Source organism: Scyliorhinus torazame, chromosome 5 (genome assembly GCF_047496885.1).
Source record: "Scyliorhinus torazame isolate Kashiwa2021f chromosome 5, sScyTor2.1, whole genome shotgun sequence".
Lineage (NCBI taxonomy): Eukaryota > Metazoa > Chordata > Chondrichthyes > Carcharhiniformes > Scyliorhinidae > Scyliorhinus > Scyliorhinus torazame.
Window position 1 is genome coordinate 68,407,944 of NC_092711.1, and position 25,462 is coordinate 68,433,405.

The 25,462-nt window shown below is 47.2% G+C and overlaps 1 protein-coding gene across 1 annotated transcript in view; it reads left to right on the top strand.

Annotated features, from left to right (window-relative positions):
• Positions 1–25,462, top strand: part of LOC140422599 (uncharacterized) — a 163,355-nt gene that overhangs the window by 53,716 nt on the left and 84,177 nt on the right. The gene's annotated exons all lie outside the window — the stretch shown is intronic.

Sequence of the window (25,462 nt, forward strand, 5' to 3'; positions counted from 1 at the left end):
TCAATCTCCTCCCCCAGCTCTTCTTCCCATTTCCCTTTCAGCTCATCTACCATAATCTCCCCCTCGTCCCTCATTTCCCTATATATATCTGACACCTTACCGTCCCCCACCCATGTCTTTGAGATCACTCTGTCCTGCACCTCCTGCGTTGGGAGCTGCGGGAATTCCCTCACCTGTTAACGGTAGAGTTCTTGGCAATGTGGAGGAGCAGAGAGATCTTGGGGTCTATGTTCATACATCTTTGAAAGTTGCCACTCAAGTGGATAGAGCTGTGAAGAAGGCCTATGGTATGCTCGCGTTCATTAACAGAGGGATTGAATTTAAGAGCCGTGAGGTGATGATGCAGCTGTACAAAACTTTGGTAAGGCCACATTTGGAGTACTGTGTACAGTTCTGGTCGCCTCATTTTAGGAAGGATGTGGAAGCTTTGGAAAAGGTGCAAAGAAGATTTACCAGGATGTTGCCTGGAATGGAGAGTAGGTCTTACGAGGAAATGTTGAGGGTGCTAGGCCTTTTCTCATTAGAACGGAGAAGGATGAGGGGCGACTTGATAGAGGTTTATAAGATGATCAGGGGAATAGATAGAGTAGACAGTCAGAGACTTTTTCCCCGGGTGGAACAAACCATTACAAGGGGACATAAATTTAAGGTGAAATGTGGAAGATATAGGAGGGATATCAGAGGTAGGTTCTTTACCCAGAGAGTAGTGGGGGCATGGAATGCACTGCCTGTGGAAGTAGTTGAGTCGGAAACATTAGGGACCTTCAAGCAGCTATTGGATAGGTATATGGATTACAGTAAAATGATAGTGTAGATTTATTTGTTCTCAAGGGCAGCACGGTAGCATTGTGGATAGCACAATTGCTTCACAGCTCCAGGGTCCCAGGTTCGATTCCGGCTTGGGTCACTGTCTGTGCGGAGTCTGCACGTCCTCCCCGTGTCTGCGTGGGTTTCCTCCGGGTGCTCCGGTTTCCTCCCACAGTCCAAAGATGTGCGGGTTAGGTGAATTGGCCAATGATAAATTGCCCTTAATGTCCAAATTGCCCTTGGTGTTGGGTGGAAGTGTTGAGTTTGGGTAGGGTGCTCTTTCCAAGAGCCGGTGCAGACTTAAAGGGCCGAATGGCCTCCTTCTGCACTGTAAATTCAATGTTAATCTATGATTAATCTAGGACAAAGGTTCGGCACAACATCGTGGGCCGAAGGGCCTGTTCTGTGCTGTATTTTTCTATGTTTTTCTATGTTCTATGTTCTATGTTCTATGTTGCCTCGCAAAAGCCCTCAGTTGCATATACCGGAATGCATTCCCTTGGGGCAACCCATATTTCTCGGTCAGCGCTGCCAGACTTGCAAACATCCCATCCACAAACAGATCTTTCAATTGTGTTACTCCTGCTCTTTGCCATGTTCCAAATCCCCCATCCATTCTCCCCGGGGCAAACCTATGATTATTTCTTATCGGGGATCCCACCGAGGCTCCCGTCTTTCCCCTATGCCGTCTCCACTGCCCCCAAATTTTCAAAGTGGCCACCACCACCGGGCTTGTGGTGTATTTCTTCGGTGAGAACGGCAATGGCGCCATCACCATAGCTTGTAGGCTAGTCCCCCTACAGGACGCCCTCTCCAATCTCTTCCACGCCGCTCCCTCCTCTTCTCCCATCCACTTACATACCATTGAGATATTGGCGGCCCAGTCGTACTCACTTAGGCTCGGTAGTGCCAGCCCCCCCCTATCCCTACTACGCTGTAAAAATCCCTTCCTCACTCTCGGGGTCTTCCCGGCCCACACAAAACTCGTGATACTCTTCTCAATCCTTTTGAAAAAAGCCTTCGTGATCACCACCGGGAGGCACTGAAACACAAAGAGGAATCTCGGGAGGACTACCATTTTATCCGCCTGCACCCTCCCTGCCAATGACAGGGATACCATGTCCCATCTCTTAAAGTCCTCCTCCATCTGTTCCACCAACCGCGTTAAATTTAACCGATGCAATGTACCCCAATTCTTGGCTATCTGGATCCCCAAGTAACGAAAGTCCCTTGTTACCTTCCTCAGCGGTAAGTCCTCTATTTCTCTGCTCTGCTCCCCTGGATGCACCACAAACAACTCACTTTTCCACATGTTCAGTTTATATCCTGAGAATTCTCCAAACTCCCGAAGTATCCGCATTATCTCTGGCATCCCCTCCGCCGGGTCCGCTACATACAACAACAAATCGTCCGCATACAGAGATACCCGGTGTTCTTCTCCTCCTCTGAGTACTCCCCTCCACTTCATGGAACCCCTCAATGCTATTGCCAGGGGCTCAATGGCCAGCGCAAACAATAATGGGGACAGAGGGCATCCCTGCCTTGTCCCTCTATGGAGCCGAAGGTACGCAGATCCCCGTCCATTCGTGACCACACTGGCCATCGGGGCCCTATACAACAGCTGTACCCATCTAATATACTCATCTCCAAAACCAAATCTCCTCAGCACCTCCCACAAATAATCCCACTCCACTATATCAAATGCTTTCTCGGCATCCATCGCCACCACTATCTCCGCTTCCCCCTCTGGTGGGGGCATCATCATTGCCCCTAGCAGCCTCCGTATATTCGTATTCAGCTGTCTCCCCTTCACAAACCCAGTTTGGTCCTCATGGACCACCCCCGGGACACAATCCTCTATCCTCATTGCCATTACCTTGGCCAGAATCTTAGCGTCTACATTTAGGTGGGAAATAGGTCTATAGGACCCGCATTGCAGCGGGTCTTTTTCCTTCTTTTGGAGAAGCGATATCGTTGCCTCTGACATAGTCGGGGGCAGCTGTCCCCTTTCCTTTGCCTCATTAAAGGTTCTCATCAGTAGCTGGGCGAACAAGTCCACATATTTCCTGTAAAATTCAACTGGAAATCCATCCGGTCCCGGAGCCTTCCCCGCCTGCATGCTCCTAATTCCTTTCACTACTTCCTCTATTTCGATCTGTGCTCCCAGTCCCACACACTCCTGCTCCTCCACCTTAGGAAATTCCAGCCGGTCCAGAAAGCCCATCATTCTCTCCCTCCCATCCGGGGGCTGAGCTTCGTATAATCTTTTATAGACTGCCTTGAACACTCCATTCACTCTCTCCGCTCCCCACTCCATCTCTCCTTCCTCATCCCTCACTCCCCCTATTTCCCTCGCTGCTCCCCTTTTCCTCAATTGGTGTGCCAGCAACCTACTCGCCTTTTCCCCATACTCGTACTGTACACCCTGTGCCTTCCTCCACTGTGCCTCCGCAGTACCCGTTGTCAGCAAATCAAATTTTACGTGTAGCCTTTGCCTTTCCCTGTACAGTCCCTCCTCCGGTGCCTCCGCATATTGCCTGTCCACCCTCAGAAGTTCTTGCAGCAACCGCTCCCGTTCCCTACTCTCCTGCTTTCCTTTATGTGCCCTTATTGATATCAGCTCCCCTCTAACCACTGCCTTCAGCGCCTCCCAGACCACTCCCACCTGGACCTCCCCATTATCATTGAGTTCCAAGTACTTTTCAATGCACCCCCTCACCCTTAGGAACACCCCCTCATCCGCCATTAGTCCCATGTCCATTCTCCAGGGTGGACGCCCTTCTGTTTCCTCCCCTATCTCCAAGTCCACCCAATGTGGAGTGTGATCCGAAATGGCTATAGCCGTATTCTCCGTTCCCCTCACCTTCGGGATCAACGCCCTTCCCAAAACAAAAAAGTCTATTCACGAATAAACTTTGTGGACATAGGAGAAAAACGAAAACTCCTTACTCCTAGGTCTGCTAAATCTCCACGGGTCTACCCATCCCATCTGCTCCATAAAATCTTTAAGCACCTTGGCTGCTGCCGGCCTCCTTTCAGTCCTGGACCTCGACCTGTCCAGCCCTGGTTCCAGCACCGTATTAAAATCTCCCCCCATTACCAACTTTCCCACCTCTAGGTCCGGGATCCGTCCTAGCATGCGCCTCATAAAATTGGCATCATCCCAGTTCGGGGCATATACGTTTACCAAGACCACCGTCTCCCCCTGTAATTTGCCACTCACCATCACGTATCTGCCCCCACTATCCGCCACTATGGTCTTCGCCTCAAACATTACCCGCTTCCCCACTAGTATAGCCACCCCCCTGTTTTTCGCATCGAGCCCCGAATGAAACACCTGCCCCACCCATCCTTTGCGTAGTCTAACCTGGTCTATCAGTTTCAAGTGCGTCTCCTGTAACATAACCACGTCTGCCTTAAGTTTCTTAAGGTGTGCGAGTACCCGTGCCCTCTTTATCGGCCCGTTCAGCCCTCTCACATTCCACGTGATCAACCGGGTTGGGGGGCTTTTACCCCCCCTTGTCGATTAGCCATCCCCTTTTTCCAGCTCCTCACCCGGTTCCCACGCAGATGTGTCCCCCCCAGGCGGTGCCCCCCCGCCCACCCCACCCCATACCAGCTCCCCCCTCTCCCCAGCAGCAGCAACCCAATAACTCCCCCCTCCCACCCTCCCCGCTAGATCCCCCACTAGCGTAGTTACACCCCCCATGTTGCTCCCAGAAGTCAGCAAACTCTGGCCGACCTCGGCTTCCCCCCGTGACCTCGGCTCGCACCGTGCGACGCCCCCTCCTTCCTGCTTCCCTATTCCCGCCATGATTATCATAGCGCGGGAACAAAGCCCGCGCTTCCCCCTTGGCCCCGCCCCCAATGGCCAACGCCCCATCTCCTCCACCTCCCTTCCTCCCCCCACCACCACCTGTGGAAGAGAGAAAAGTTACCGCATCGCAGGATTAATAACATAAAATACCTCTTTCCCCCCTTTTTCCCCCCCTCTTCGCCCCCCCATACTCGCCCCACCACTTTGTTTCAAACGTTCTTTTTTAATAACCCGCTTATTCCAATTTTTCTTCCACAATAAAAGTCCACGCCTCATCCGCCGTCTCAAAGTAGTGGTGCCTCCCTTGATATGTGACCCACAGTCTTGCCGGTTGCAGCATTCCAAATTTTATCTTCTTTTTGTGAAGCACCGCCTTGGCCCGATTAAAGCTCGCCCTCCTTCTCGCCACCTCCGCACTCCAGTCTTGGTATACGCGGATCACCGCGTTCTCCCACTTACTGCTCCGAGTTTTCTTTGCCCATCTAAGGACCATCTCTCTGTCCTTAAAACGGAGGAATCTCACCACTATGGCTCTAGGAATTTCTCCTGCTCTCGGTCCTCGTGCCATCACTCGGTATGCTCCCTCCACCTCCAGCGGACCCGCCGGGGACTCAGCGCCCATCAACGAATGCAGCATCGTGCTCACATATGCCCCGATATCCGGTCCTTCTGCACCTTCAGGAAGACCAAGAATCCTTAAGTTATTCCTCTTCGCGTTGTTCTCCAGCACCTCCAGTCTTTCCACACATCGTTTATGGTGTGCCTCATGCATCTCTGTCTTCACCACCAGGCCCTGTATATCGTCCTCGTTCTCGGCAGCCTTTGCCTTCACGACCCGAAGCTCCCGCTCCTGGGTCTTTTGCTCATCCTTTAGCCCTTCGATCGCCTGTAATATCGGGGCCAACAGCTCCTTCTTCATTTCCTTTTTAAGTTCTTCCACACAGCATTTCAAGAACTCTTGTTGTTCAGGGCCCCATGTTAAACTGCCACCTTCCAACGCCATCTTGGTTTTTGCTTGCCTTCCTTGCCGCTGCTCTAAAGGATCCACCGCAATCCGGCCACTTTCCCCTCCTTTTTCCATCCGTATCCAGGGGGGATTCCCTTCTGGTTTACCGCACAGTGTTTTTAGCCGTTAAAATTGCCGTTGGGGCTCCTATTAAGAGCCCAAAAGTCCGTTCCACCGGGAGCTGCCGAAACGTGTGACTTAGCTGGTCATCGCCGCACCCGGAAGCCGACTGGGATGATTTCTGATGTTAAAGGTGTTATATAAATAGAAGTTGTTGTTGTTGACTGTAACCCTGACCTCCTGTTTTACAATATCGCATTGGTTTCACAACAAACTCTATCTCTGATGTTTTGCCCCCTGCGGGTTTGCAGCCTCTATAAAGACGGCGGCCATTAACTCAGGCCTGTCACCGGGAGCAGGCCGCAGCTGTCCCCCCGCTCGATGCAAACCCGGGCCCGGAAACTTCTTATTGGGGTTTGGAACCTCCCGGCCGAGTCCAGCATCGGCACTGCGCATGCTCCAGCTCACAATGGGTGATGTTTAAAAGATTCATCTACTTGCAGACTGAGTGTGTCCAGAAGCACAGTGCGGTTTCTGTGCTGACAGATCTACAGTGAACATGATCTTCTCCACACACCAGTTACAAGGGAAGAGAACAATTGGGATTTGATCTAAAGTGTCAGTGCTGAGAAAGTGAAATGTTCTAATTACTGAGTGAAAGTAAACCTTTCATTGTGAATCACAATTTACTGGTCCAATTGGAAAAGGCACCAAAACGTTTCGATCTCTGAAGATAAACTTCAGCCTTGAAGTTATGTTTCGGAGCTCACAAGCTGTGGGAACCTTTGTGAATGTATCCTCTTCCCTTTTGTGAACAAGCAGAGAAGTTAACCCTTTCCCCTGACAGCACGGCAACAATTTGAAATAAAGACTTTGGCTTTTAAAGATTCGGCTTCATCCCATTTGCTGGGGTCATATTTCCGGCCGTGAGAATCTTCGCGGGTGGGTTGGAAATTTGCCGGAATATTTGTTTTTATAATCCTAATTTTTATTGTCACAAGTAGTCTTACATTAACACTGCAATGAAGTTCCTGTGAAAAGTCCCTGGTCAGCACATTCCGGAGCCTGTTCAGGTACAGAGAGGGAGAATTCAGAATTGTCATGTGAGAGTACCTTTAAGAACTGGGTGTTTATCAAATAGCTGTAGTGGATCTACCTTTAACAACTGGGTGTTTATCAAATAGCTGCAGTGACGACAGACAGCCCAGCTCCATCCACACTCTGATATCACTGCAGCTATTTGATAAACACCCATTTCTTAAAGGTACACACACTACAGCTATTTGATGTGGCGACTAGGGGCTTTTCACAGTAACTTCATTGCAGTGTTAATGTATGCCTACTTGTGACAATAAAGATTATTATATTATAAAGGGACAATTTAGCGTGATCAATCCACCTAACCTGCACATCTTTGGACGGTGGAAGAAAACTGGAGCACCCGGAGGAAACCCACACAACTTCTGGAGTTAGTTGTGAACTTGTGGGTGGTCAGTAGGTTGGCAAACTTAATGATTCCCTCTCCGCACTGAGAGCAGATGAACAGCCTCTCCACAGTGTGAAGTCGCTGGTGTCTCAGCAGTGTGGATGACTGAATGAACCTTTTCCCACACTCTGAGCAGGTGAATAGCCTCTCCCCTGTGTGAACTCTCTGGTGTCTCTGCAGGGTGGATGACTGCGTGAATCCCTCTCCACACTCTGAACAGGTGAATGGTTTCTCTCCACTGTGCGTACGCTGGTGTACAGTGAGATGCGAGAATCGTCTAAAGCCTGTCCCACAATGTGAGCACCTGAATGGTCTGTCCTCGGTGTGAATAAGTTGATGGTACATAAGTTCCTGGGAAGTTTAAAAACACTTCCCACTATCTGGACATTTGAAAGGTTTGTCATCAGTGTGAACCTGCTGGTGTGTCATCAGGTTGGCTGAAAAAATGAAACCCTTCCCACACACGGATCAGGTGAATGGTCTCTCCCCAGTGTGACTGCGCCGATGTGTCAGCAGGTCGGATGACTGAGTGAATCCCTTTCCACACACAGAGCAGGTGAATGGTCTCTCCCCAGTGTGAACTCGCTGGTGTGTCAACAGGTTGGATGACTGAGTGAATCCCTTTCCACAATTGGAGCAGGTGAATGGACTCTCTCCGGGAGTGTGAGTGCGCTGGTGTGTCAGCAGTGTGGATGATTTCGTAAATCCTTTCCATTAGCACTCTTTCCCCTTGACTTCTGTGGCCATTAGCACCCGGTTTCCCTGGGTTTCTGTGCCTTTGACTCATCTTTCATTCTTACTCCACAGTATAAATATTTCCCACTATCTCTGTCTGTTCACTTTGACAAAGAGTTATCGGACTTGAAACATTAGCTATTTTCTCTCCCTATAGATGATGCCAGACCTGCTGAGATTTTCCAGCATTTTCTCTTTTGCACGTTAACAGCACGTTAGGTAATTCTGAATTCTCCCTCTGTGTACCCGAACAGGCGCCGGAATGTGGTGACTAGGGGATTTTCACAGTAACTTAATTGCAGTGTTCATGTAAGCCTACTTGTGACAATAAAGATTAATTTTAAAAAGTGTTGCAAATCTTCCAATAGGCCTGTAGTTTGATTTGTCGGACTCAACGAGTCCTGACTCAGGGATAACCAGAGCTAAAAGTAGAAAATGCCAGAAATACTAAGCACATTTGGGAGCATCTTTCAATTGAGCAACCGAGTTAAGTACGACGGTCTGTGTACTGATGCAGTGTAGGTCTGATGGAAAGTCATAGTCCTGAATTCTGAACTACGTTGGGTTCTGCACAGACACAATGTTTCTCATGCCACAGACACTACCAGATCTGGTGAAATTCCAGAGTTTTCTGTTCTCATTTCAGGTTAACAACACTTTTTTTTCTCTAGCTGTGGATGTTTGATCGTATAGAACTTATCAGAAGAGTTTCCTGGTCAGTAGAAAGGACAAAGACAGTATATATTCCCATCAGCTACTTTGTAAAATTATTATTTTCTCTATTTTTCAAGATTGACAATTGCTGGTCTGATAAAATTGCTGACTTATGGAAATTTCTGAACTGCTTAAAATCAAACAAAGGCTAACAGCTCACGCCTCCTGGAATGTAACACCGTTGGCATCGTATAAATGTTCCAGCCAAGTCAACATAACGGTTCAACAAACCAGATGCCTGCCTCAGCCAGCTATGACAGTCAGATGTTTGTGACTGCTATTCACCAATCTGGGGTTTATGGTCCGATCACTACCTTCTCCAAAGCACAATAGCTTCAATCAGGGGCCTTATTCGCCGAATCATTCAATGAGAAACAACCTGTCACATGACCGAGGATTGAGCTGTCTGAATTCCTTTAATTATACAGCTTTTGGATCTTTTGTCAGTCTTAATACTAACAATAATCTTTATTAGAGTCACAGGTAGGCTTACATTCACACTGCAATGAAGTTACTGTGAAAAGCCCCGAGTCACCACACTACGTTGCCTGTTCGGGTACACTGAGCGAGAATTAAAAATGTCCAATTCACCAACAATTTGAACTTCAACAAGAAGCAAGAATCCAGGCAGCCACTTGTTTCTGTCTACTATTTTCCATCGTACGTGTAGCAGCAGAATGAGCCCATGCCCAAGTTTGTAATAGCCTGCCCCTCATCTACACTGAACTACTGGAACATTCGAACTTGCAGATTCAAGATTAATTTAACTCTATGTATCTTCTCCCATCATGGAAGTCTTCACTGCTGGAAAGGCGGCTCAGTCAGCCAACTACCCTCTGAAGAAATATGACATCAAATTTTTAATCTGGACTGAGAACCTACGTAAAAGCATGTTTTTATTGTGATCTTGCTCTTTTTTCCCTTTATCTCTCTTTTATTGTATGAGAGCAAAAGGGACAGATATTGCGAAACCCCTTTCCTGTATTTTGTGTGTCTGAAATAAAATAACCATTTTATTTTATTTTATCTTGTTTTTGCTGTGTGAGTTAGAGTCATAGTCATAGAGTTTTACAGCACGGAAAGAGGCCCTTCGGCCCATCATTTCTGCAGCAGCCATCAAGCACCTATCTATTCTAATCCCATTTTCCAAGTCATCATCTAAATGATTCTTAAATGTTGTGAATGTTCCCACCCCTACCAACCTTTCAGGCAGCATGTTCCAGATTCTCACCACCCTCGGCATGAAAATCTTTTCCTCAAATACCCTCTAAACCGCCTGCCGATTTCCTTAAATCTGTATCCCCTCAACTCAGTGGAAAAACGTATTTCTCTCTATCGTATCTATGTCCTTCATACTTTTGTACATCTCAACAGGTCCCACCTCAGCCTTCTCTGCTCTACGTTATTCATAGAGGATTGGATCACTCCAAAATTAAGTGTTAGGGAAAATATACCACTACTTATAAAGAGGGGAATCAAAAATCAAATTCGTCATTCAGTTTACAGACGGGTAGTGAGAGGATAAATCAAGACCATTTAAACAAATTACCCTCCTGCCTGTAACAAGGGTCTGAGATCCCAATGTGAGTTGGAAACTCATGGGTAAAATCGCACCATGAGAAGATCGTTCACCATCTTAATTGCTACATTTTACTGACAAGATGGGGTTTAAATGTTCTGTGTATGGGAAGAAAAAACATTGTTCGCAACACCTACATACACTCCAGTGAGTTCAGATCTGTCAGTGTTTATTCTGTTGTTAATTACACGAGAGCAGAACTATGGCGACTGCACTTGCATTGTCATGGTAATCGACTTAATAATTTCATATCTTGACCCCCTAGCTCCAAGGAAACATTATTTTTGATTCTACCAAATTGTCCCACAATTAATTGCAGGTGTACCCAGCATTCAATGGTCAGTAGAATGTGCTCTATCCTCAATGCAGGAGCGTCCCGCGCAGGCGCTACATTGTGTTACTGGAACATGCGCAATGCGGTTTCTAACGGGAGCATGCGCAGTACGCTCTGTTCCTCGTGCTGTTGGAAGGTGCTGAAATATGTCGAGTGCGGGAGAGTAAATGGAGCCGGTGAGTGGGGAGGAAGAGAGGCGGCAGACTGGGAGGCGAGGCTTCATAAACGTCCAGAAGAGGCCTGAAACCGGAAATAAGAAGCATCCGATGCCGTGGATGCAGTAATGAGGCGGTGGTAACTGCGGCCTGGGGCCTCCCCATGGAGACGGGACCGAGTTAGCGGCCGCCATTTTAAAGGGGGCAGTATGTAACACGGCGCATGCGCGGTCATACCTGTGTCAGAATCCTGGACCAATGCCCAACATTTGTCAGGGCACCAGACAAGAAGCCCAAATACTCTTACAATTTGTAAAACTGCGAGGAAAGGATACTTTACCCCAGGAGTGATGACTGCCCAGTTAGTATCTGTCGTGTTGGGTGTTCCGATGCATAAATGATCCAACACGGCTGTAGATGGTACAACTCTGTTTTATTGTCTTAAACAACGACAACTACTAACTGCTGGTTTGGGTATGTGCTTCACCAGCTAACCTGTGGACCCAGCCCTATCACTATCTTAGTGAGGCACTCAGAACATGGTCTATGTCTGAGTGGCACGCTGTGAGCTCTGTGCTCTGAGCTATCTCCTGGTAGAATGAGCGGGAACTGTGGTGTCCCCTGTTTTATAGTGCGTGTGCTCTCACTGGTGATTGGCTGCGATGTTATGTGTGTGCTGGTTGGTCCAACTACCTGTCCATCAGTGTGTGTGTGATTGCACCATGATATGCTGATGTGGATATCATGACATTCCCCCCTTTCACAAGGATATGTGCCTACATGCTAATAAATAGAAATGTGTACTGAGTGCATCTGAGTATGTGTGTGCAATATTTACAACATGTACATGAGGCTAAACTGTATACAGAGGAAGGTGTCAGGTGCAACAAAGCAACGAGGTTGTACCAATAACAGAACAAATGCAATCAGCAAACGACGAGAGAAAACCTCTTGAACAATGAACGACAAGAACAGAAACTCATTAACAGTACTGTAAAACAATTCAGTGAGTCCAATGTGCTAACAGGCTCATAAGTCAAGTCTCTCAGGTGGGCGACAAATTCGGTTTGACAGCCTCAAGGGTGGGTCAGGATCCACCGGCTGAGGAATGGGCCTGGCCATGGGCGATAGAGGAATAGGCATAGTGGCAGGAAGCTCCACAAAGTCGACATCAGGGACAACAGGAGGGCGTGGCACCGGTGCATGATCTCGTAGCGAGCGCGGAACCAGATGAAGGGCCCACCGATTATGGCGGCGAATGGAGCCATCAGGCATGCGAACCAGGAAGGAGCGGGGAGCCACGTGGCGGAGAAACTCAGCGGTTGCCGACCAGCCACCCTCCGGCAGGTGTATGCGTACGTTGTCTCCAGGTGCCAGGGCAGGAAGATCAGTCGCCCGAGCGGCATGTGCCACCTTCTGCTGAGCACGCTGTTGTTGCATTCTTCGCAATACTGGAGCATTGTCGAGGTCAGGAACATGAATGGACGGCACAGTGATCCTGAGGGTGCAACCCATTAACAGCTGGACTGGCGAGAGGCCCGTGGACAGTGTGGCTGAGCGATAGGCCAGCAGGGCTAAACAGAAGTCAGATCCGGCATCAGCAGCCTTGCAGAGGAGCCGCTTCACAATGTGGACGCCCTTTTCCGCCTTGCCATTCGACTGAGGATGCAAGGGACTGGACGTCACGTGTGTGAAGTTGTATGAAGTGGCAAAGGAAGACCATTCTTGGCTCGCAAAGCAAGGCCCGTTGTTAGACATGACGGTGAGGGGAATTCCATGGCGAGCAAAGGTTTCCTTGCATTCCCGGATGACAGCTGATGACGTCATGTCGTGCAGGCTTATGACCTCCGGATAACTTGAGAAGTAGTCAATCAGAATAATGTAGTCGCTGCCGAGCGCATGAAAGAGGTCCATGCCCACCTTCGCCCAGGGAGACGTGACCAACTCATGGGGCTGAAGTGTCTCAGGGGGTTGCGCCGGCTGAAACCTTTGGCGTGTGGGGCAGTTGAGCACCATGTTGGCGATGTCGTCGCTGATACCCGGCCAGTACACAGCCTTTCGGGCCCTCCGCCTGCACTTTTCAACTCCGAGATGGCCTTCGTGCAGTTGTTCGAGGACAAGCCGGTGCATGCTGTGTGGGATCATGATCGGGTCCAACTTCAAGAGGACACCATCAATAACGGCCAAGTCGTCCCGGACATTGTAAAATTCTGGGCACTGCCCCTTGAGCCACCCTTCCGTCATGTGGCGAATTACACGCTGTAGAAGGGGGTCAGCCACAGTCTCACGGCGAATGTGGGCCAGACGTGCGTCAGTGGCCGGCAGATTGGCCGATGTGAAGGCTACTTGTGCGTCGACCTGACAAACGAACCCCTCCGAGTCGGGTGGTGTGTTAACCGCCCTGGACAGAGCATCTGCGATGATGAGATCCTTCCCAGGGGTGCAGACAAGTTGGAAGTCATACCCCCAGAGCTTGAGCAGAATGCGCTGGAGGTGAGGGGTCATATTGAGGTCCCTCTGAATGATGCCGACCAGGGGGCGATGGTCGGTCTCCACAGTGAAATGTGGAAGACCATATACATAATCGTGAAATTTGTTGATGCCAGTCAACAGGCCTAGGCACTCCTTCTCAATCTGCGCATAGCGCTGTTCTGTGGGGGTCATGGCCCGCGACGCATAGGCGACCGGGGCCCATGGTGTAGTGTCCCGTTGCAGGAGTACCGCCCCAATGCCAGACTGGCTGGCGTCAGTTGAGATCTTTGTTTCCAGTCTGATATCGAAAAACGCCAGTACCGGGGGCGGTGGTGAGCTTGACCTTGAGCTCCTCCCATTCATTCTGGTATGCGGGCAGCCACTGGAATTCTGTTGTCTTTTTGACCAGGTGGCGAAGAGCAGTCGTGTGCGAAGCAAGGTTAGGAATGAACTTCCCCAGGAAGTTGACCATCCCGGGAAAGCGCAGCACTGCCTTCTTGTCTGACGGCTGCTGCATGGCTGCGATGGCTGCCACTTTGTAGGCATCCGGCCGCACACCCGACCGGGAGATGTGGTCCCCCAAAAACTTTAGCTCAGTCTGGCCAAAAGAGCACTTGGCTCGGTTGAGGCGCAGGCCCTGATCTCGTATCCGTGCAAAGACACACTGGAGACGACTAATGTGCTCCTGTGGTGTGGTGGACCAGATGATAACGTTGTCTACGTAGACGCGTACCCCTTCGATGCCCTCCATCATCTGTTCCATAATGCGATGGAACACCTCGGAGGCCGAGATGATGCCGTAACGGCATCCTATTGTAGCAGTATCTGCCAAATGGAGTGTTGAAAGTGCACAGCTTCCTGCTGGACTGGTCCAATTGAATCTGCCAAAAACCCTTTGAGACATCAAGCTTGGTGAATATTTTTGCCCGAGCCATTTCACTCGTGATTTCTTCTCGTTTGGGTATGGGGTAGTGTTCCCTCCTAATGTTGTTATTCAAATCTTTTGGTTCGATACAGATCCGGAGCTCGCCGGAGGGCTTCTTGACGCACACCATGGAGCTGACCCATGGCGTTGGCTCCGTGACCCGGGAAAGCACTCTTTGGTCCTGCAGGCCCTACAGCTGCTGCTTGAGGTGGTCCTTGAGTGGTGCTGGGCCCCTACGAAGTGTGTGAATGACCGGGGTGGCGTGCGGTTTGAGCCGTATTCTGTACGTGTAGGGCAGTGTGCCCATGCCCTCGAAAACCTCATGGTTGTGCACGAGGAGTGGGTGGAGCTGCGCCCTAAAGTCTGCATCCGGGAAATCGGACGTGCCTTCTGGAGACAGAGTGTGTACCCGCTGAACAAGGTGCAGGATCTTGCACACCTGTGTGCCTAACGGAGAGTCCTTCGGGGATCCAACAATTTCAAACGATAATGTGGCTTTGTGGGAGTTGTGTGTAACCTCGAGCTGGCAGGACTCCGTGGCCGGGATGACGTTTCCATTGTAGTCAACCAGCTGACAGTGGGATGGCAGAATCGGTGGTTTGACCTTCAGGGTCTGGAAGGCTGACCACGCGAGGAGATTGGTGGAGGCACCAGTGTCCAGGTGAAATGTGATGTGTGATCGGTTGACTGTTAGGGTGGCACACCACTCATCGCCCGGATCAATGCTGTGCACTGGCAGCGGCTGGTGGTTCCGACTTGGGGACATCCGGTTCTTGTGGATTACGACAATGTGGCAGGGCTCTCTGTCTTCGGTATCGCTGGTCGGCATACTATCAGGATATGACTCAGTGTAGGGGGGCTGAGTCATCCGCACGTCCCTGCAAGGCTGGCGGAATTGTTGGGAGTTGGCAGGTTGAGGTGCTTGACAGCAGGCAGCGTAGTGGCCCATCCTGCCACAGCGGAGGCATTGTCGCGCTTTGGCCAGACATTGCCGCTTTAAGTGGGTGGAGCCACAGTTGCCGCACGTTGTGATGTCATGGCGTTCATTGCGCCACTGCGCATGCACGGTGCCGTCCTGCGTAGAGAGCACCTGCACATCACGTCCCTCTGCGTCACGTCCCCTCTTTTGGCACGTACACGCGCGGGAGGCCTCGGAAAGCGCGCAAAATGGCTGCCCTCGTCCGGTCTCGATCAACTGGACCTGCTCCACCTCGTAGGACCTGTGCCGGGCCGTTTCGGCCGCCTGGATTTGGGAGTACCGGCTGGTCGCGTTCTTATGGAGGACGCAGGTCTCGATGGCAGTCGCTAGGGTGAGGCGCTTTATTTTAAGGAGCTGCTGGCGTAGGGTGTCCGAGCTGACCCCAAAAACTATCTGATCCCGTATCATGGAGTCGGAGGTGGCCTCATAGCTGCAGGACTGCGCGAGGATACGGAGGTGTGTCAAGTAAGATTGGAAAGGCTGCTGCTGGAAGAGGTACCTCTCGAAGCTCTCATTGACTTCCACGCTGAAGTGTTCCTCGAACCTCAGAAGCACCGTCTTATATTTTGTCTTGTCCTCGCCTTCTGCGAATGCCAGGGAGTTGTACATGTGGATGGTGTGTTGCCCCGCCATGGAGAGGAGGAGGGCGATCTTCCTGGTGTCCGATGCATTCTCCCTGTCTGTGGCTTCTAGGAAGAGCTGGAAGCGCTGTTTAAACAGCTTCCAGTTGACGCCAAGATTTCCAGCGATTCAGAGCGGCTGCAGCGGGCTGTTGTTTTCCATGGAGCAGGATGGCGGATTTCTGAAAGGGTGCAGGTAGGTCTCACAGTCGCGGGTTAGCTTCCACTACTGGTATCATGTCGTGTTGGGTGTTCCGATGCACAAATGATCCAACATGGCTGTAGATGGTACAACTCTGTTTTATTGTCTTAAACAATGACAACTACTAACTGCTGGTTTGGGTATGTGCTTCACCAGCTAACCTGTGGACCCAGCCCTATCAATATCTTAGTGAGGCACTCAGCACATGGTCTATGTCTGAGTGGCACGCTGTGAGCTCTGTGCTATCTCCTGGTAGAATAAGCGGGAACTGTGGTGTTCCCTGTTTTATAGTGCGTGTGCTCTCACTGGTGATTGGCTGCGATGTTATGTGCGTGCTGGTTGGTCCAACTACCTGTCCATCAGTGTGTGTGATTGCACCATGATATGCTGATGTGGATATCATGACAGTATCTTTTATGTTATAACAAACTTTAATTTAAACACAGAACTAACCACACTTAACATGAAAGAAAATAGCTTTCCAATTATCAGTTAAACAGTTCTTACAGACGGCACATTGGCACAGTGGTTAGCACTGCTGCCTTACGGCGCTGAGGACCCGGGTTTGATCCCGGCCCCTGTCCGTGTGAAGTTTGTACATTCTGCATGGGTCTCACCCCCACAACCCACAGATGTGCAGGGTAGGTGAATTGGCCGCACTAAATTGCCCCTTAAAAAATGACGGTCTTCCGAGATTCCGGTTTGTGTTTCAGTGTCTCCCCATCTTTATTCCGCGGTCCTTCTTTAAACTGGTCAATAAGGTGATCACAGGCTTTGTATGGGCGGGTAAGACCCTGCGAGTAAAAAAGGGGATGCTGGAGCGGGGGTGGGCTGGCGCTGCCGAACTTTAGTAATTATTATTGGACGACGAATATAGTCATGATTAGGAAGTGGGTGGTGGGGAGAGGGTCGGTGTCGGAGCGAGTGGAAAAAAATAATTGGGTACTCCAAATTTAAATAAAAGTTCTTAAACAGAAGGAAAAACCTAAACTTAAGCCTTACATCTTCACTAACTCTAAGTAAGCAACACCAATACCAAATACTTCTGTCTTGTCAGAAGCTCCTGCTCATCTTTACAGCATCTGGCAAAACTGCTGTTCAACTTAAAATTCCGAGCAGACTGCAACCGTTCTGAAACTGCATAACTACAGACACACCTGGCTCCTCCCATTAATTGCATTATCTGTATCTGACTATGTTCCATGACCTTGTCTAGCATGGACAAAAAACACCCCCCAATAAATTATCGGCACTCCAGGGAATCTCTAGAAATGATAACAATGTTACATTAGGCATCTCTATGAAAACACGTAAATGGTTAGAATGAATAATTACTTCACATCTTCTTAATTGCAGCTTTAGCAGACACACAGTCTGGACCTTAACCAAGGTCATTTAATAATATTACTGCAACAAGTAAAAACCCAGGCTTTTAAAAACCTTACTGCACCAGATATAAAATACAATATATATACCAATTTCTTACATTGATCACACATGTAAGCAGGAGGAGAGAATGTTATGAATTTCTATCCTGGACTGACCATGATGGATTTTGGAAACATCTTTTATCGGGATTGGAAGGGGAGGATTTATACACAGCAAACTCAAACTAGGTGAAATGTTTGTTTCTTCTCAATTTCTCTCCTGGACTGACAATGATGGATTTTGTTAAAATTATTTTACATATTTTTAGATGCAGCATATTGACAGATGGGAAACTCAAACCAAACATCACTCAGTTGAGTCGTCACTCATTCATCAGGACCTGAATATCTTCAGCCTTTGATTGTAGAAGCTATAATTAACTGGGGAAAACCAACATTAGTGGTGTAAGAATGGACCTGACCCTGGTAAATTGGAGTCAAAGGGTGGCAGGGGAAACTGTAACTGAGCAATGGGCTGCCGATAAAGAAGAGTTCAATCAGAGTAAAGGAATATCTGACGAAGGATATAGAGATACAGATAAGAAGAAAAGTGTGCTTATTAGTATCAGCAATGGCGAACAATCAGAGAGTGGGATAGATGATGGTAAACATTCAAAATGTGCATGGGAGAGCGGGGATTTGATAGAGGTATAGAAAATATTAAGAGGGATTGATAAAGGTAAGTCAAATGTTCCCCCATGTGGGGCAATCTAGAACGAGAGGTCACAGATATAGGTTGAGAGGCAGTAAATTTAAAACTGAGCTGAGGAGGAAATACTTCTCGCAGTGGGTGGTGAATTTGCAGTGCGGTGGAGTCTGAGTCATTAAATGGTTTCAATTTTAATTTATGGGATCTTAACCTGTCGAACTACGCCAAGTTTGGGGGAAGCTTAGTTGATGAATCAAGTCCTGGCGCAATACGACAAGTTGTAAGATTTGTAATATTTGTAGACTATGTCAAGTTGTTCGATTCCTTGTATTATTCGACTGTGTATAGTTGAAGGAATTTATATCATCTCTGCTATTCGGTTATCAGTAGCACTTTGCGAATACTGGAACTCAGCAGAAATTTGCAGTATAAACTTTTCAGGTGCCAAAAGGAATTGTTTTATTTGTAGCCGCTTGATTACAATTTGAAAGTCATTTAAAAGGCAATTCGTAGACAATTCGAAGCTTTCAGAGAATTACAGACATTATCTTTCTTTGCTAGGCAGATAGCTCGAAAGTAACTTTTAAAAGGTCAAAGTCTGGCAATGAAACATGAAGAGAGAGAGAAAGCTAATCTTCAGCTAAACTCAAACTCAAAGTCAAAAGTGGACTAACATCACTGACACAGACTGTTAGACTGACAGAACCCCCAAAGACAAAACTAAAATGGCGGGCGGAAACTTTTCAGTTATACACTTTCATATCTGTCTTAAGTCATCTAATTACACCCCAATATAATCCTAATTGGTTTGGGTTAGACTCAAACACATTTGATTTGATGGCAAGCCGTCCATCTTCAATGTGCAACATCAGCTTTTTAATTGTTTCATGTCTACATGTTATGGAATGTGATATTTTGCTAATCTTTTAGCTGGCTTGGCTAATGTAACAATTGAGACTTCATATCGAGAATATATATATGATTCAATGCTCTTACAAACTGCATTGGACTCTTGCCACCTAGTTGCCATGGAACTCAGTCCTTGGCCTTGACAATTAGCACAAGCAGTGTCGATTTGTCTTGCAACTGTGCTGCTATAATCTTATAATGGAATTTTATGCTGTTTCATGTATCATATTTAAGTCCTGAATTTATGTGTGCTGAAATTCTCATTTTTAAAAATGAGTACTAAAACAGCTATCTTTTACCTATACTAGTTGTATTTGAAATACCTGGCTTCTACAGGGAGATAGGTACATTTCTGATTTTTAAAAAATGGTTAAAAGGATATGGAGAACAGAAAGGGAGCTGGATTTGAAGCCAAGAAGAGATCAGCCATGATCTTATTGAATGGAGGAGCAGGCTCGAATGGCTGAATTGCCTACTACTGCTCCTTATACCTATGTGCCCATGTAGATGTCCCGAACCCTGGCACCGGGAAGGCAACACAGCCAAAGGGACTCTCGATCCTCCTTGTAAAACATGAGCTTGAGTTGTAGAATTTCTTAAAGGATCCTGAAAGAATTATCCAACTTTATTTGGATTTCAGCCCAGGGATGAGGGAGAGTATGTGGGACGGGGATTTACAGATTTGGGGGAATAAGAGATGAAAAATGTTTCAGAGAAACTAGAATTGTCTGTTCAGAATTTCTATTCTGCATTTAAAGTAATGATTTTGTAAACTCATTTTACAGGGGGTTAGACTTGCGGATGGTTCACTTGAATCAAACATTACATCAAGATCTGACAGTCACTCGAGTCATCAGGACCTGAATATTATCCACCTTTGAATGTGGAATGAGAGTTTGTCTGTTCGGTCTGTGGATAAAGATTTAAAACATCAGTGTGTCTGGAACAATTTTGAGACACACACATTCTCGAGTGAAAGTGTTCCAGTGAACTAACTATAGAAAGAATTTTAACCAGTTACACATTCTGAAAGAACCATTCACAGTGGGGAGAAACTGTACACGTGTTCTGTGTGTGGACGAGGCTGCAATTGATCATCCAACCTGGAGAGACACAAGAACACCGTCACCAAGGAGAAACCATGGAAATGTGGCGATTGTGGGAAGGGATTCATTTCTCCATCCCTGCTGGAAATTCATCGGCGAATTCACACCGGAGAGAGGCCATTCACCTGCTCTGAATGTGGGAAGGGGGTTACTCAATTATCAAACCTTCTGATACACCAGCGCATTCACACTGGCGAGAGGCCTTTCACCTGCTCCGTGTGCGGGAAGGGCTTCATCAGTTCATCCAACCTTGGGACCCACCAACGGGTTCACACTGGGGAGAGACCATTCACCTGCTCTATTTGTGGGAAAGGATTCTCTCAGTCACCAGTTCTGCTGACACACCAACTTGTTCACAGTGATCAGAGACTGTTTAAATGTTCTGACTGTGAAAAGAGCTTTAAAAGCTCAACAAATCTGTTGAAACACCAACACATTCATACAGGGGAGAGACCATTTATCTGCTCCGTGTGTGGGAAAGGATTCAGTCAGGCATCTAACCTTCTCAGGCACCAGCGGGTTCACACTGTGAAGACACCTTTCATCTGCTCTGTGTGTGGGAAGGCATTCACTTTTTCATCCAACCTGCATAGACACCAACAGTTTCACTTATGACTACAGGGGTTGGATTGTTGCTGCTGCTGTTTATGTCGTCCAGAACTGAACCATGTTCATTCTGATAGTTGGGTTGGTTTTTAGTTACCAGTGGAGGTGGGAACAGGCGCTGGTGTGATGTGAAAATTACTTTCCTGGTCAGTGACACAGGATCTGCAGCCTCTGAGACCGTTTGTAATTTTCAAAAGGCTGGAAGAGAGGAGGGAACGAGAAACCTGCTCATTCCAATAAATAGCAATTTAAGCTCATCGATGAACTTCTTATGGAGCCTGTCTGGAACAAAATGGGATTGTCAATCTGTTTTTTGCATGAAGTTAGACAGTGTGGTGCATGTTAGTGCACTGCTGTCAGTCACTGTGGGTCAAAACATGGTTTGTTTTCATGTGATTTTCTGTGAGATTTGAGGGATAAACTAGCACAGATCTGAGTGCTGCACCTAGATTTGATGTCTATGGTCGCATAGTGCGCTCTTTATTCACCTGGCCCTTTCATGAGCTGCCTGCTTCCCTCGGCAAAACAGCAGTCCCCAAAATGGCTGCTGCCTGCATTTGGTGTTGGAGGTGAGCTCAGCTTTTGCTGAATCATTGACAATTTACATTTAACCTGGTGTCACGAGAATGATGCCGTTCAGTTGCAGGGTTCAAACCTGGAATCCATCCAGTATCAGGTTCCCTGACACCACTCTTGGACTCTTGGAGCTGATTTATGTTGACGTTAGTGACCCCTATAATGGGGCTGGAGTTTAATATTCTAGATATTAATATTAAATGTGAAGTAAATCAGTTTGGTGTCAAACTCACACTGTGTCGAGTATTTGTTTCCTCCAAGGTAAAAAGAGACTAATTGAAATCCCGTTCTCAACTGTTCCACTTCTGGGTCATATCTCCTTTGTCAAAGAAAGATTTGTATTTTTGTCGAGCCTTTCATGAACTCAAGATGTCCTGGCATTTTACAGCCAATTTAATTCCCTTGAAGTGCAGTTAATGTTGTAATGTAGGAAATACAGCAGCTAATTTGTGCACAGCAAGATCTCATAGACTGCAACACGCTCAGACCCAGTGTGTTAGCTTCGTTAAAAAGGCATTGGAGTATAAGAGTCCACTACAGTTAAACATGGCAGTGCTGAGGCCTCAGCTGGAGTACTGTGCACAGGTTTTGTCTCCTTACCCAGGGAAGGACATACTTTCTGAGGGGTTGTTAAGGATCGGTTCACTGGACTGGTTCCTGGAGTGAGGGGATTGTCCCATGAGGAGAAATTGAGTTGACTTGGCCATTATTGAGTGGAGATGGTTAGGTTCTGTCTAGTAGGAGATGGTCATTGCCTGGCACTTAAACCAAGTTTTTGATCATCGTTAATATTATCATTTCAGTTCAGCATCTAATTCTGAGTGGACTTTAGGAGTCCTTGTATGTTCACCTTAAGACATAGGAGCAGAATTAGGCCACTTGGCCCATCGAGTCCGCTCCGCCATTCAATCGTGGCTGATATTTTTCTCATCCCCATTCTCCTGCCTTCTCTCCATAACCCCTGATCCCCTTATTAATCAAGAACCTATCTATCTCTGTCTTAAAGACACTCAGTGATTTGGCCTCCACAGTCTTCTGCGGCAAAGAGTTCCGCAGATTCACCACCCTCTGGCTGAAAAAATTCCTCCTCATCTCTGTTTTAAAGGATCGTTCCTTTAATCTGAGATGGTGTCCTCTGGTTCTAGTTTTTCCTACAATGGAAACATCCTCTCCACTTCCACTCTATCCAGGCCTCGCAGTATCTTGTACGATTCCATAAGATCCCCACTCATCCTTCTAAACTCCAACGAGTACAGACCCAGAGTCTTCAAACGTTCCTCATACGACAAGTTCTTCAGTCCAGGGATCATTCTTGTGAACCTCTGGACCCTTTCCAAGGCTAGCACATCTTCCTTAGATATGGGGCCCAAAACTGCTCACAATACTCCAAATGGGGTCTGACCACAGCCTCAGAAGTACATCCCAGATCACAGTGCCATATAGGTTTTTCTAACTGGCGTCAATAGTCTACCATTAGTAAATTGATCTTTTAAATAATGCTGCTGCCTTATAAAATTGAATGTTGTTAGCCTGAGCATTCGCACACTATAACCATTTTGTATTTAACATACATTAATTCATATTGCATTATGGGCTTGAAAACAACACTTTTTTGTAGCACATGTTCTTGCAAAAGGAATTAGTTATAGTGTGGGATCACCAAAATACAACTAACATCAATGGGTGGACAATGCAATAGTTAGAATTGGAATGCCAGTTCTCAATTCTGGATTTGAGACAAGAATATATTTTTATAACTCAGTGTAGGATATATCTGAAGCTCAAGAATATTAAACGCAACGTAATGTACATTTATAAAACAACTAGTGATGCCACTGATGAGTTTGACTTTGAGAACTTCTGCAGGCAGATATGTTTTATCTTTTGAAGTGGATTTAACATAAGGAACCATTCAAGAAATTGACATTTCTATCATCGCATTTAGTCTGGATAGAGCTTAGGTATTCAAAGTGTTATACACAGAATTATTAAAAAAGATCTTTGTACAGTAAGACCTGATGAGAACAAAAATGCGCTGATATGTATTTTAACTAAGGTTATATCAAGTGCAGTATGTTGAATAAAGTCATTACATCTGGATGTTGCATGTTAGTTCACAAATCCCGATATCCACTCCTCCAAGTTTGAGGACTCTGGGTCTGTACTCTTTGGAGTTTAGAAGGAAGAGCGGGGATCTTATTGAGACTTACAGGATACTGCGAGGCCAAGATAGAGTGGACATGGAGAGGATGTTACTACAAGTAGGGAAAACTAGAACCAGAGGGCACAATCTCAGACTAAAGGGACAATCCTTTAAAACACAGATGAGGAGATATTTCTTCAGAGGGTGGTGAATCTGTGGAACTCTTTGCCGCAGAAGGCTGTGGAGGCCAAATCACTGAGTGTCTTTAAGACAGATATAGATAGGTTCTTGATTAATAAAGGGTCCGAGATTATGGGGCAAAAGTAGGAGAATGGGGATGAGAAACATGTCACCCATGATTGAATGGCAGCAGACTCGATGGGCCGAATGGCCTAATTCTGCTTCTATGTCTTATGGTCTATTCGTTACAAATTACAGTTAAACCTGGGCACATAGTCCTTTCCAGACATGTCTGAATGTAATCAGTTATCCAACAGTTCAGCAACAATCGAGAGAGATATTTCACAGAACAAGTAACATCCAGTGATTCACTGTATATCAGCACTAATGGACCAGAGTCTGAGAAATCGGTGAGTTTACTTTCAGAGTAATTCCTTCAATATCTGAGAAGCTAATAGCTTTGAACAGCCCATCTACCAAATAGCTCGAGCCTACTTGTGATTATAAATACTCAAGAGCTCACACAGCCGCAATCTCGAGTTACAGAACAGATTCTGCTCCTGTCAATGGAGAGCTGCAGGACTGGACTGTGATCTGTTTACTGCTCATCTTCGGTTCAGCGCAGTCTCTGACTAATTTGCATTTAATAGGGTTTGCAGACATAATGCTTTATCCACACATGATGTGATGTGATGGGGTCCCTGCTCAGTCTAACTGACATTAGAGATCAACCCCAAATGTCAGAATAAACATGATTCAGTCCAGGATGTGATTAACAGCAGCAATTCCTGCAAAATCATTTGTGAACTCGCTGGTGTCTCCAGGTGGGACCAGTGAATGAATCCATTTCGACACCCACAGCAAGTGAACAGTTTCCCCGCCGTGTGAATTTGTCGGTGTATCAGCAGATTGAATGACTGAGTTAAAGATAGTTTTTTGAAGAATAAAGGGATTAAGGGTTATGGTGTTCGGGCCGGAAAGTGGAGCTGAGTCCACAAAAGATCAGCCATGATCTCATTGAATGGTGGAGCAGGCTCGAGGGGCCAGATGGCCTACTCCTGCTCCTAGTTCTTATGTTCTTATGAATCCCTTGCCACACTTGGAGCAGGTGAACGGCCTCTCCCCAGTGTGAGCGCGCTGGTGTGCAGTGAGATGAGATGATCGTCTGAACCCAGTCCTGCAGTGAGAGCACCTGAACGGTCTCTCATCACTGTGAACACGTCGATGGTATTGCAGATCTACAGAACCTTTGAAGCATTTCCCAGTCTGGACATTTAATAGGTCTCTCGTCAGTGTGAATTCGTTGGTGTGTCAGTAGGTGGGGTGATGTCCTGAACCTCTCCCCACACTGTGAGCAGCTGAATGGTGCGTACCCGGTGTGAATGCGCTGGTGCTCCCTCAGTGGGTTTTAAAGCTCTTCTCACAGTCGGAGCATTTAAACTCTCTCTTGACGGTGTGAACTTGCTGGTGTGTCAGCAGGTGGGATGATAGAGTGAATCTGTTCCACACAGGAATCAGGTGAACGGCCTCTCCCAGTGTGGCTGCATCAATGTGTTTCCAGCTCAGACGGGGATCTGAATCCCTTTCCACAGTCCCACATTTTCCCTGGTATTAACAGGGTTTTTTGCTGCCATGTGTAAAGGTCAATGATATCCGGGTCCTGATGAACAGGGCAACTCTGGCAGATTTTCATGTGATGTTTGGTTTGACTTTCCCCGAGTGTAAATCCTTCTAAAACCCAGTAAAACTATTTGTACAAACAAGGGACATTTAAAGAGAGCCCACCAAAACACAAAAGCAGGTTGTGAAATTGAGCTGAATGAATCTGGTCATTTGTGGGGCCAGTACTGGGAAAAAGTGACCATGAAAACTGCTGGATTGTTATAAAAACCCACTGGTCACTAATTACCTCCAGGGAAGGGAACCTGCCACCCGGTCTGTGCCTGCACAAGAGTCTGGCTTCTATGGGAGACAG